Source organism: Mus musculus, chromosome 3 (assembly GCF_000001635.26).
Source record: "Mus musculus strain C57BL/6J chromosome 3, GRCm38.p6 C57BL/6J".
Taxonomy (NCBI): Eukaryota; Metazoa; Chordata; class Mammalia; order Rodentia; family Muridae; genus Mus; species Mus musculus.
The window spans coordinates 108,170,162-108,183,519 of NC_000069.6; the positions used below are offsets into that span (position 1 = coordinate 108,170,162).

Here is a 13,358-nt window from a genome sequence, read left to right on the forward strand (position 1 = left end):
GTCCTCTGGAAGAGCAAAAAGACTCTTAACCACGGAACCACCTCTCCAGCTCCAACTTTTTATTTTGAAATAGTTTTGAATTTGTAGAAAAGTTTCAAAGAACTCCTGCATTAATTACCTTTTCAATCAGTTTCCTTGGTTTGTTTTACAGCTCAGTTTGTTGTTGTTGTTGTTGTTGTTGTTGTTGTTTTTGGTTTTGGTTTTTCGAGACAGGGTTTCTCTGTATAGTCCTGGCTGTCCTGGAACTCACTTTGTAAACCAGACTGGCCTTGAACTCAGAAATCTGTCTGCCTCTGCCTCCCAAGTGCTGGGAATAAAGGTGTGCGCCACCACGCCTGGCTCATCTCAGTTTTTCTATTCTCTCTGTGCCCCTGTCTCTCTTTCTCTCTTTTTGTGTGTATATATGTGTGTGTGTGTGTGTGTGTGTGTATGCATATGTATGTACATTTTCTGATACATTGGACAGTAAATTGCAGGTATAATATCCTTTTACCATTTAATATTTCAGTATATACTTAATAAAAAATACCCAGATGTTCTCCAACATTACCACAGTACAACATTGCAGCTGGGAAACTAACCTTGATGCAGAACAATGTTCAATTCAAATTTCCTCTATTGTCCTAATGACATTGCTTACAGATCAGATCCAGAATGGTGTGTGTTGCATTTAGAATTGTCCTTTAATCTCTTCCAATATGGAACAATATATATGTCTGTGTATACACACAAACACATATACACACATTCTTTTTTGGGTTTTGTTGTTGTCTGTTTGTTAATTTGTTTGTTTGTTTGTTTGTTGAGACAGGATTTCTCTGTGTAGTCCTGGCTGCCCTAGAACTAACTCTCTCTCTCTCTCTCTCTCTCTCTCTCTCTCTCTGTAGACCAGGCTGCATCAACCTCAAGGAGATTCCCCCTGCCTCTGCCTGCCGAGAGCTGGGATCAAAGGCATGCGCCAACACATTCTTTTTTCTTAAGAATGTGTTACCTTGTAGAACATCTCTCAGTTTGGGTTTGACTGATGCAGCCTTAGTGAGTGGACTTAGGTTCTATGGCTTTGATAGGAATATGTGAATTCTGCAGAAGCGATGATGTTCATTATTGTTCTCAGTTTATTTCACACAGAGGTGACTGTGTTCATCTGTCCCGTTATCTGGGATATTAGTTTTTGTCACTTGGTTGGGTTGAGGTCAGCCAAGTTTTTCCACTATAAAGTCAATAGGTATTATGTACTTATCAATCAGCAAGTATTTGTAGGGAGATATTTGAGGTTGTGCAAACATCTAATTCTTCATCAAAGTTTCACCCAGTGGTTTTAACATCCAAAGTCTCACCTAAATTATTTATTACTGTGCCAGGTGTTGCCAAGTGGTGAGTTTTCTAACTTTTTCCTTTTTTATATTGGCATTCTGTTGTAAGATGAACACTTCCCTTTTATTTATTAATGCACGGACCAATCCATTCATATTTTACTCAATGGGTTATAAACTAATACCAAAATGATTTGTCTTGCTGTAGAACTTGTCTCAGATTTGACCTATGAGCACCCCTTAAGGTTGAACTTCCAATCCTCTCGAAAAGTGAGCATCATTCTTTGATATTTCTTCATTTCTATTGTAAGATATCCTAGGTTTATGAATAATCTCTAGGTTCATCAGCTCTCTCTCTCTCTCTCTCTCTCTCTCTCTCTCTCTCTCTCTGTGTGTGTGTGTGTGTGTGTGTGTGAAATGATAGAAGCCAAGATCTGGGTGGTTGTAGTGCTTGCTGCTAGTGCTTTTCATATCTTTCAAGACACATAAGTGAATTCTTAGATTCCAATAGAAAAATAATTGTATTGTGTTGAGGAGGTGGCTTAGCCAATAAACTTTGCCACACAAACACGAGGACCTCAGTCTGGATCCTGGGCACCCACATAAAACCTAGGTTTGGTAGTTGCTACCTGTGATCCCTAACCAGAGCCTGGAGAATCCCTGGACCGCACTGCTCAGTCACTGTAGCTGAGTCAGTGAGCTCCAGGTCCAGCGAGGACCCTGTCTCAATTGCTCGATTGGTGAGCAACTGAAGAAGACACACGATTTGCCTCTGGCCTCCACAAGCAAATGAACAGATATGAGCACACACGTTACCTACAGCATAGATAAGAGAGATAGGATTGTATATATACACATATAGCGACTCCTATTGCAAACACAAAGGGGAAATGAAACCCCTCCTTCTTACCAATGTACCTATACATGTGGCTTCTCACATCTATAGCTCCAAGAAGACTGCAGGAGAAACACTGTTCTCATAAATCAATAAATCATTTGTTTATTCAATCTCTTTGATCAAGGCCATCTACTGACCACGCCAGCTACCATCTCTGCCCCAGGCTCTTCCAGTATCCAGTTTGAGGCAGCCAAATCACAATCCCAGGCACACTGGCCATGCCAGCTGCGCTGGTTGAGTCTTCCATTCAGAACAAGGGCAAGGCGAGAAGAAGGACACGTTCTACAATTTAAGAGTTGAATGTATTGGAGAGTTTATTTCCATCACAGCATGAATTCAGTCCCTCCATCATTCCAACACACGTTCTCTAGTTCAAATAAATGCATTCCAACCACAGAGAGCTCTAATGGTTCTAATAGAGCCAGTAATTTTAATGTTAATGCTAGATCAATTTAAAGAAAAAAAAAATGAGACAAGGTCTCACTATGCAGCCCAGGCTGGCCTGGCATTTGTTCTGTAGACCGGTTTAGACTGGTTAATTATATGTTGATCTGAGAAACACACACTTGTCTATCTGCTCCCCATTTTTGAAGGTCATCATCCTCTCCTGCTTCCTATCTTACCCGCTCAGATGACAAAATACAGGCTCCTTGCCACACGGAAACAGAAGCTCAAGCTATGTCTTCCAAGGACTGACTCGTTGTTTACCAAATAGTTTCTTCTTTACCTCCTGTGTACACAGCTTGGCTACATTTCCCAAGGTCCCCTTTGGTCAGAGGTACTCATATCTTAGACAGGGAAATGTGGCAGAAATGATGAACGCCAGTTGCAAGCTTGACTTCTAAATCGAGCATGCTCCTTGTTTCTTCCTGCAGCTGCCAACTGAAGGCAGAGGGTCCAGGAGAGACGTCTAAAGCAGGTACAGTGAGCAGGACTTCCGATAGACAGTACTGCTTCCCAGTGTCACCAGGTAGAGCAGTCACCGTACACTTATACTGCACCTTCTGCGAGATAAGCCAGAGATGCTGGGGGTTATGATAAGCTGGTTATGATTACCCAATTCAGAAGTCAGCAAATTATCCAGATAGAACATAAGAAGTGCTGAAGTCTAGCATCCCCACCAGGTCAGGCCAGGTAGTACAGACTTGGTACCTGGGGCTATCCCCAAAAGCACATTTCTCTTTGGTCCAAGTATAACACCAGTTTTCCCCCTTTCTCCTTTCCCCTTTGAAGGGGGTGTATGACCCACATGTCGTCCTTCATCCTTTTCTCAGGTTTGCTTTCTCTAGATTAGTCTTCAGAAGATGAAAACATCTGGCTTGTGTAACATCTGCCCTCCAGTAGAGCTAGTCTTAGCATCTCAGACCTCGCTCACCCCTCATCCCTTTACTCTGCCCCCAACTCTCAGCCCCCTACTCCCCCCCCCCACACACACACACTTTGTTGTGGGGAAGGGGATGGGCCTTCAGTTTCCTATGTGGGTCTTGCAGTTGGTGTGAAGGTGCTAATAGGCCCATCCCACCAGGGATGGTCCAAAATGCCTAGGAGGCAAACTGATTTTTTTCTTCTGTCTGCAGTAGTCCAGAAACAGTTTTGTTCCAATAGAAAGCACCTCCACATCTTTTTTGCAGACTGGTAACTACTGCAGGCTCTGCAAAGTTAGCACAGTATAGGCTGCTGGGACTCTTGTGGGGCTGGAGAGATGGGTCAGCATTTTGCAGAGGCGTCCAGCTCACCCATACCTGGAGGTTCACAACTACACCTAACTCCAACTGCAGGGCATCGGCAACTTTCTTCCAGACTCTTCGGGGACCCTCATTCCTGTGCATATACCCCTGACACACACATATGTACATAGAATTACAAAATAATAAAAATAAACCTTGAAAAGAAACTTCCTGAAGACAGGTGCCGCTCAGCCTTTGTGTTCAAGATCCGCTGGAGAGGAAGGGCTAAGTTAGCAGCACAGAAGGGGATCTCCTTCTGGGGATATGGCCATCAGAGGCACAGGCAGCTTCTCCAGTGTGGAGCTCCAAGACAACACTGCAATCAGATTTCAGAGGAATAATCACAAAACTGTGTTTCCAGACTGAAACAAAGTTCCAAAGTTGTCACACTTCATCCATAAAGAAGAAAGAGGGACCAGAATGGTTATGGAGCACGTCTAAGGTTGAAGAGGTAGTCATGGTCCAGCCAGAGTCCTGACCAAGACCCTTCTTTACATTTTCCTTCTTTTATCTGAGAGCCTAATGGAAACCACTCAGTTTTAGGAGTCAGAGTAACAGATGTAATTAGGATACTAAGTACTGGAGTATGTGGTCCCTAAGGACCCATCCTTCCATGCCCTTGGCCAACCTCTAGCCTCCCTCTGAAAGCCTTTGCCGGCTTCAGTGAGAAGCTGGCTCCAGCACCCACTAGGGAATAACATAAACAGTCTGTCTGGGGTGAGTCTCTCAATTCCAAGGTGAAGCAGAAGAGTGAACATTTCCACTTAGAGCTCCAGGGCCTCTGGGAAGGGAGTGCAGCAACAGACTGGAAAGGCATGGAAATTTCCCCGAGCCCAGAAGCACGCTTGGAATAGTATCAACTGCCGCATCACCACTCCAGCCCAGCCTTGTTAGTGAGGCAAGCCGCAATCAGGGAGATAATTAGCTTGCTGTTATTTATTCCCCGCACTAATCAGCGGCCCACTGCTTGCACAGTGGAAAGGGCTCCCGCCTCCAGAGCTATGGGGGGGGGGGGTCTCGGGGACCTCTAGTTACCATCCAGAAAACAAGCAACAGAAGACAAAGGGCTCGAGAGAGGGACAGGGGGAGGAGGAGACCTGGACCCCCAGGCCCCAGCTCCTCGGCAAGGCTTTCTGCTCAGCACACAGGTCCCTGGGGAGAGCCAGTCCAAGCCTCACCAGGAGCTCAGGGCTATGGCCTGCCATGCTCTTCTTCATTTTGTTCTTAGGCTGGGCTCTGGTCGATAAAGGGCGGCTGGTGTTCAGCTCCCTGTTCTGCCTCACTGCAGTCAAATTGCCTTTTTCCAAGGGACTTTCAAAAAAAAAATGACATTTATCAAAGCCTGCTGAGTGGTGACCTTGGTGGGAGGGAGGAAGGGCGGGTGTACTGTCTGTGGAAGCAGGCACAGAAAATGAAGAAAACCTGCAGGGAAGGAAATGCTTTCAACCTTAGAGTTGTTGGAACAATTATGGGGAGCTGGCCCCGGATTTGGGCATAGCCAATCTGTGCTCCTCACACTCCCTTCTGTCCACTTCAGCATCCTCACCAGTTCGTGCTCACAGGTCCTCCCTGGCTTCCACTTCAACAGCAAATTGAAGATGTTCCATCCCAATACTAATCACGGGGATGGGCTCAGGACTTTGGGTCAATGGTGGTTCCAGAATTTCCACATAGGACAGGCTAAGAGGTGGCCAGTTGGTTGAAAGGCAGGAGGTAGGGATAGAAGGTTTGTCCTGAAGTTTCTTAGTAAAGAACTTGCATTGTTGCTTTAACAATACATGTGTCTGGAAGGACATGGCTGAAGCTCTCTCCAACGCCAGTTAGCCACTGACCCTGTTGCTGCACTGGACAGAGTTGTAATGAGACTAGAGGCCACCCGTTCACTCTCTGGTGCTGGGCGGGACCCATCTGTAGATGTCTTTCTCTCCCTGACTCTCTAAGCCTTTTATACCACATGTCCGATGGCAGCGTGTTATCTTGGTTTCCTTTACTACACTGAGAAGAGAGAGAGTTTCTCCTGTGTGCACCTTTGTATTCCGCTCCGCTACTCCTCCTAAACAGTCACAAGAGTTCCTACCGTGTGTGAGTGACGGTGTGTATGAAGGAGTGAATGAAAACATGAAATGAATGGACGTCTGTGCGCACCAGTCACGCACATGATTGCCTCCTAGGATGGGATGCACACAACCTCAAGATAGAGATGATTCGTCGCTGAAACGTCAAAAGGATATTTCTGAACATGGAGTAGAAATCTGTTTCTTTGACCCAATAGTGAAGTTTCATCATTTAAAGGCCCAGAAGAATAGATGTTCCCAGTCTAGCAATGCGTGGAGTCTATACCTCTAGGAAATGACCATGAAGCTGCATGTATGCCTGCCCATGTGCTTAGCAGGAGGGAATCTCTAGTTTCACAAAAGGGATAGAACTACCAAATTTCTGAAACACACTTTCCTGTTTTTCATAAACGTCTATTCTAGACAAATAAAGGACTTGCTTCCCCCACCAGATTTTATTGTTTATTTTAAATTATGTGGGGTCTGATATTGGGCTGTATAGTGAATAAATAATAGCATTTAAAAAATTTTGTGTATGGGGGTGGGAAGGAGTTGGGCCCATGAGTGTGGGGTCCACAGAGGCCAGAAGAGACTATGGATTCCCTGGAGCTGTAGGTATAGGTGGTTGTGAGCTGCCTGGTGTGGGCGCTGGGAACTGAAGGGGTGCCTTTGGAAAGCACAGAATCTGCTCTTAACTGCGGAGCCATCGTGTCAGCCCTATGCTTAACTTTAAGTTTTTTTCCCTGCTTACTTTTCTAAGAAGAAAGCAGACACCAAGTATTATGTATCCAGTCATTGTGAACAAAACTGTTCCACTAATCAACACGATTAAATGGAGATTGGTCAACATACTAAAATTAAATATGAATGGTTGGGGTGCCAACGGAAAGCACTTGATAAAAATTCTACAAGAGTTCTTCATACTGGATGGTAGCAATTTGACTTATTCAAGACCTGTAAGTATGCCCTTGTAGAAACAACAACAAAAGTAAGTGACTCTTGGATTATAAGCCTCTTTTTTATTTTTATTTTTAAGATTTAAAAAATGTTTTATCCATATGAGAGCCCAGCTTGCATGCATGTCTGGGCACACATGCATGTCTGGTACCTGAGAAAACGGTGAGCCTCCTCATGGGTGGAGATAATGAAACCCTGATCCTTTACAAGAACAACAAGTGCTCCTTACCACTGAGCCAACTCTCCAGCCTGAAAGCCTCTCTTTAGCATTTCACAACACTGTTTCAATTCTCTAAGTTGTGGAGGCTCAGGGCCCACGGTTTCTGCAGCTAGTACCTTTTTGGGGTCTTACAGCAAATTTCTCCTCAAAGCCTGCTATCTAAGATTATTGTTATTGTTGTTGTTGTTTTGATGATGATGATAGTGGTGATGGTGAGGAGGAGGAAGAGGAGGAAGAAGAGGAAGAGGAAAAGGAGGAGGGGGAGGAGAAGGAGGAGGAAGATGGGGAGGAGGAGGGAGAGGAGGAGGAGGAGGGGGAGGAGGAAGAGGAGGAGGGGGAGGAGAAAGAGGAGGAGGAGGAGGAGGAGGGAGAGGGGGAGGAGGAGGGGGAGAAGGAGACAAGGCAGAGGTCTCACTATGCATCTCTGGCTGGCTGGCCTGGAGTTTACTATGTAGATCACAGAAGCCACAGATTCTCATAGATCCACCTGCCTCCGTATCCCAAGTGCTGGGATTAAAGGCGTGCACTACCACACCCAGACTACATAAGACTCTTGCTTGCATCTCTGCAGATTTCAAACATTCTACATTGTTCAAAAGTGCTTATGATGACGTCTTCTCATGCTCCATCATCCTTTGTGCATGAGCTACCAACATTTCCCCAAAAGTCCCCACTTAACCCTGCCAAATTCTATAATAATGGCTTTTAAATCTATGGATACAAAGAATCAGTTAGAGTCACATCAAATAAAGATGCACAGGCCCTAAACCCCAACATTCTAAGTAAGTCTGGAGATGGGCTTTGGAATCTTCTTTCCAAGTTCTTTTGACATTCTGATGGCGTCAGTGTGGAGCCCACATCTGGAGAATGCTGTCCTGAAGAACATTGTTTTAGTTAAGGTTTTATTGCTGTGAAGAGATAGCATGACCACAGCAACTTTTTTTTAAAATGTACTTACGTTATTTATATAAGTACACTGTAGCTGTCCTCAGACACACCAGAAGAGGACATCAGATCCCATTACAGATGGTTGTGAGCCACCATGTGGTTGCTGGGAGTTGAACTCAGGACCTCTGAAAGAGCAGTCAGTGCTCTTAACCACTGAGCCATCTCTCTGGCCCCACAGCAACTCTTACAAAGGAAAACATTTCATTGGTGCTGGCTTACAGTTTCAGAGTTTTAGTCCATTATTGTCATGATGGGAAACATGGCCGTGTTCAGGCAGACATGGTGCTGGAGGAGCTACCTCTCGGTCTACATCTTGATAGGCAGCAGTAGAAGGAGCCAGTGTGCCAAACTGGGCATAGCTCAAGGGTAAGAAAGCTCAAAGCCCACCCCATAGTGACACACTTCCTCCAGCAAGGCCACACCTCCTAATAGTGCCACTCCTTATAGGCCAAGCATTCAAACACATGAGTCTACGGGAACCAAACCTATTCAAACCACCTCAGATAGTGTTCCCCAACTTCCCTGATCAAAGAGCCTCTCAGGATCTTAATTAACAAGATTCTGATTCAGTAGGTCTGCAGCTCTGCAATTTGCGATGTTTAAGTATTTACTTTTATTATTTTATGTATCTGGGTGTTTTGCCTGAAAGTAGGTATGTGTACCATGTGCATGCCATGCCCATGGAGACCAGAAGGGGGCACTAAAACTGGAGTCACAGATGGTTATGAACCTCTATGTGGGTGCTAGAAATGGAACCTGGACCTTCTGCAAGGGCAGCCAGTTGTTTGAACCACTGAGCCATTCCTCCTGCCCCAGTGTGAATTGTTAATAAAGAAGATCTTATAACTTCTACTTTCTACGTGAGAAAACTGAGACTTGGGGTAATGTCTCCATAGTCTCACAGCTGGTTGACAGGGGCAGAACTAGAGTCCAGCTGCCTTGGAATCACTCCAGTGATCGTCCTATTAGACCCCAAAGCCATACCACTTACAGGAACTCCTGAACGTAGGCAGTTAGGAGGTGCTTGCTAAAGTACATATCTTACTTTCGAGGCCCCACATAGGGGAAGAACTATTTCCAAAGGATATTTACATTCCACTTTACCCAGCCTCACCCTGAAGCCTGTAACATAGTGCTCTGCCCTAGGGACTCAACAGATGTTTGTGAGCAAATGCATATAATATGATTACTGGACTGTGCACAGCTCCATCAGCGACCTCTGGCTGTGCTCCAGGCTGTAAACGAGCTTCCCAGAACTGATCTGGATACTGCAGCTATGGTCTGACCCAAACTGTGTACAGCAGAGCTCCTGCAATCTTAAAGGAAGTGCTGCCTGTGCTGGGGTCCAGACCTGTTGGAATGACATGAGCCCTCTTAGGAGCTGGCAGGGTGGGCTACTGATGCCTGGTCCTTCTTGCTAGTTCAGCATTTATTGTGGCTTCCTCATGACTTCCCAATCAGTGTGGAAGCCAGAAGGTGTCAGATCCCCTTGAACTGGCATTCCAAAAGGTTGTGAACCTCTGTGTAGGTTCTGGGAATCAAACCTGGGTCCTCTGGAAGAGTAGTCAATGCTCTTAAGCTCCAAGCCATCTCTCCAGCCCCTAGCCTCCCATTCTTTAACAATTACAACTCTGTTCTACTCATAAGCTCCACTGGACTCTGGAACAGACCACAGATCACAGCTTCCCCCTATTCTGTGTATTTGGAATTATCCCCAACAGTCTTATGGAGATTCAATGAAGCTGTGGTTACCTGAAGGACATTAGGTCCATCGACATTCTATTATGGACAGGGAAAGAGCTCACAAGGCCCCACCCTTGTCTGAGGGACAATGGATAGTTAATTGTGGCTGGGATGAGAGATTTGGCTTTCTTTAGTGATTTGGCCTTTCATAAACTTCCCGTACACCACTAAATAAGTCCCCACTTATATTTGTGCAGGAAGGCTTGATTAAACTCGAACACACACACACACACACACACACACACACACACACACACACAAACACACACACACAAACACACACACACAGAGGAGGCTTGGGGGGAGGCAAGTTGCTATGAAGAAGGATTTCAGTGGGAAGCATGGTGGTGAAAGAGAGTAATGGGGTGTGTGAGAGTGACTGCAATTCATTGTGTACATGTATGAGACTGGGAAAGAATAAAAATAAATTAAAAAAAAAGTGCCTCAACCAAAGACGCAGACAGTCTGCTCCTACTTCCTATGTATGCACTGCTTACTGCCTGTTAAGAGACTCTATTGGGATAGATAAGCTAGCTAAAGACTCAGTACCCAATTAGGCAGGTATTCTTATTGTCTCTGCAGTGTAGGTTAAGTAACCTGCCCCTGTCACAGTGAGGGAGAGCAAGGAACGGAAGCCTGGTTGCAGAGGCTGCACTCTAAACCACAAAAGGACACTCTCTTCCCTAGCCCTATTTTGCTCTTCCAGCTTGTGAACGTGGCTGTTAGCATCTCTTATAACACAGGCAGTTTGATGCTCTCTTATTATAGGTAAGGGCCAGATCAGCCAAAATTATAATTAACATAATTAATTAAGGACAGTATAAATGCCTGAAATTCCTCAAACCTAATTGAACTGGATGCAGAAAGCATAATAACACTGGGCATGGTGACACATGATTTTAATTTCAGCACTTGGGAGGTAGAAATAGGTGGGTTTCTGTGCATTTGAGGACATCCTGATCTATATAGTGAGTTCCAGGATAGTCAAGGTTATGTAGAGAAAGCCTGTCTCAAAACAAACAAACAAACAAACAAACAAACAAACAAGAAAAATAAAACAAACAAAAAACAAAAAGAAAGAAAGGTTAGAGGAGAAAGACCTGTTCACCCCAAGAGTTAGTCAAACGGCCACAGATCAGAAAGAGAAATCCTTAGCTACTCATTTAACAATTATTCGTCCCTAAGTGGGAAAACCATAACGTTCTAAACTGTAATATTAAGCTCTCCAGACACAATGCAAACTACTCAAGAACCTGTATGGTATGAAAATTAGCTGAGAAGTCTCAGAGTTAGCTAAAATTTAATTTTAGACTTAAAAGCCTTTAAAAATCAAAAGAGAGGGCTGCATGAACAGGAAAAGAAAATATTTTCAGGTTCATGACAAAAAAACTTTAAAAAAAAAACCAAATCCCCTTAAAAATCGGACTTGGGGAGCTGCAGGGAATTCTTGTTTGTAACCATGCCTTGGAAATGATCCTCTATCTCTGGGATGCCTGGTCAGGTACAGGGAGACTGTGGTAGCAGAATCCTGTCCTTCAAGGATGAAATAACAGTTTGGACTATGAAGTTGTCAGATATATTTCCAAGAAACGTCTATTTGGTGACTCAGTGCAGGACTATGTGAGTATCAAAAGTCAAGACAATGTTCATCATTTAGCTGCCTGGAACAATCATTCCATAAGTCAGGGCAGCCTTGACTGAGAACTATAGATTAAACGAAACACCGTTGGATAGGTTTGATAAATCCAAGGAGCCCAGAGCACTGGACACTGTCTATGGTACCTCCTCTGGCCCACATCATCCATCCATTTTCAGCCTCCAGTTAACTTGCTCATCCTTGTGGTTTCTGCAGACCACCCAGAGCTTTCAGGAAGTGTGAATGGTTGAGGTGACAAGGGCAAGTGTGAATGACAAAAGGAGTGTGACACCAACTGTGTAAAAAGAAGGACTTACTCACCTCTAGGATGGGAAAGGCATCAACGTATGAGCATGCTCAGAACCGAGTAAGGTACAGAACAAAGAAACAAGTGATAATTTATAAGGTGGGAAGTGGTCGCAGAAAGTCCCTTATAAAAAGAGCCATCAGAAATGAAACAAAACAGGAAATGCAAAATGCAAGTGAACTTCTTGATATAAGAAGAGTGCACACCAACAGTGAGTGCTAAACTTTTATCCCTTTAAGCAATTCTTTTTGTTGTTGTTGTTTTGTTTTTTTTTCAAGACAGGGTTTCTCTGTATAGCCCTGGCTGTCCTGGAACTCACTTTGTAGACCAGGCTGGCCTCGAACTCAGAAATCCACCTGCCTCTGCCTCCCAAGTGCTGGAATTAAAGGCGTGCGCCACCACCGCCCAGCCCTTTAAGCAATTCGTGACCTATGTCCTTTTAGTTGACTATTCCAAGATAACCTCAAATTTTTATAGGTCCTGCTTTCTGGAGATGCTGTAAGAACACAAATGTTACAGCTATTACTCTACAAAATGAAAAAAAAACCCACTTAAAATATCCAGTTTAGGGGCTGGAGAGATGGCTCGGTGGTTAAGAGCACTGATTAAGCTCTTCCCAAGGCCCTGAGTTCAATTCCCAGCAACCACATGGTGGCTCACAACCATCTGTAATGGGATCTGGTGTCCTCTTCTGGTGTGTCTGAAGACAGCCACAGTATAATCATATACATAAAATAAATATATCTAAAAAAAAAAAAAAAAAGCACCCACTGGGGCTGGGGAGACTCTCAGCAGTTAAGAGCACCTACTGCTCTTGCAGAGAGGAGCTAAGTTCCCAGCACCCACATCAGACATTCACAAACTCCAGCTCCACAGGATCCAACACCCTCAAGGGCACCTACACACATGGTACACCCCCCTACACACACACACACAAACTAGATTTTGGATTCTTGCTTATTACTTATTTTTTATTTTAATTTTTAAGGTGGGACTTTATATAACCCATGCTGGTCCTTATCAAACTGAGGTGTCTTGAATGCTAGGCAAGCACTCTACCAACTAAGTATATCCTCAGCCCCAAATTTTTGTGTTCTCCAGACCCGAAACTTAGCATCCTTAAAGGGTGTCTTCCCCCACCATTCTCTACTTTGATTCCAATGGTCAATATCAGTCAGTCCAACAGAAGAAAAAATACTCCTAGTGTGGAGGGATTCAATTCATCCAGGCTCATAAGCTAGTAGATGCAAGCGGTCTCTTTTGTTCAAGCCCTGAGCTAGACAAATAACCTTTGAAATTGTAGTTAGCAACACTGAGTTGATCTATTCCAGCAAGAGGAAATAAATGCAGACTATAAATAACCTGTTGCTATTTATCCTGCACAGGTTGTCTTTTGTTGTGAATTAATAGATAGTTGTTTGGCTTCAAAAGAAGCTGTGGGAGAGTTATTATGAGTCAATTCTCTATACAGTGCCACCCAAAGGACTTCCTGGGACAATGCCTTGTTCTACTGGGTAGCTGGCCACATGTCACTGCTATTTTCAGCGTGGCTAGG

At 44.4% G+C, this 13,358-nt stretch overlaps 1 long non-coding RNA gene across 2 annotated transcripts; it reads right to left on the reverse strand.

Moving 5' to 3' along the window:
• Window positions 1–2,499: 2,499 nt before the first annotated feature.
• Window positions 2,500–5,243, reverse strand: Gm40122. 2 transcript variants are annotated; one of them, XR_003954678.1, is made up of 3 exons: window positions 5,117–5,243; window positions 4,094–4,254; window positions 2,500–3,215 (listed from the first exon to the last, which is right to left on the reverse strand). It is a non-coding gene; the product is annotated as a predicted gene, 40122 (long non-coding RNA). The 2 variants fall into 2 exon arrangements; XR_003954677.1 differs by lacking the exon at window positions 5,117–5,243 and having other exon boundaries at window positions 4,094–4,605.
• Between the last annotated feature and the right edge of the window lie 8,115 nt (window positions 5,244–13,358).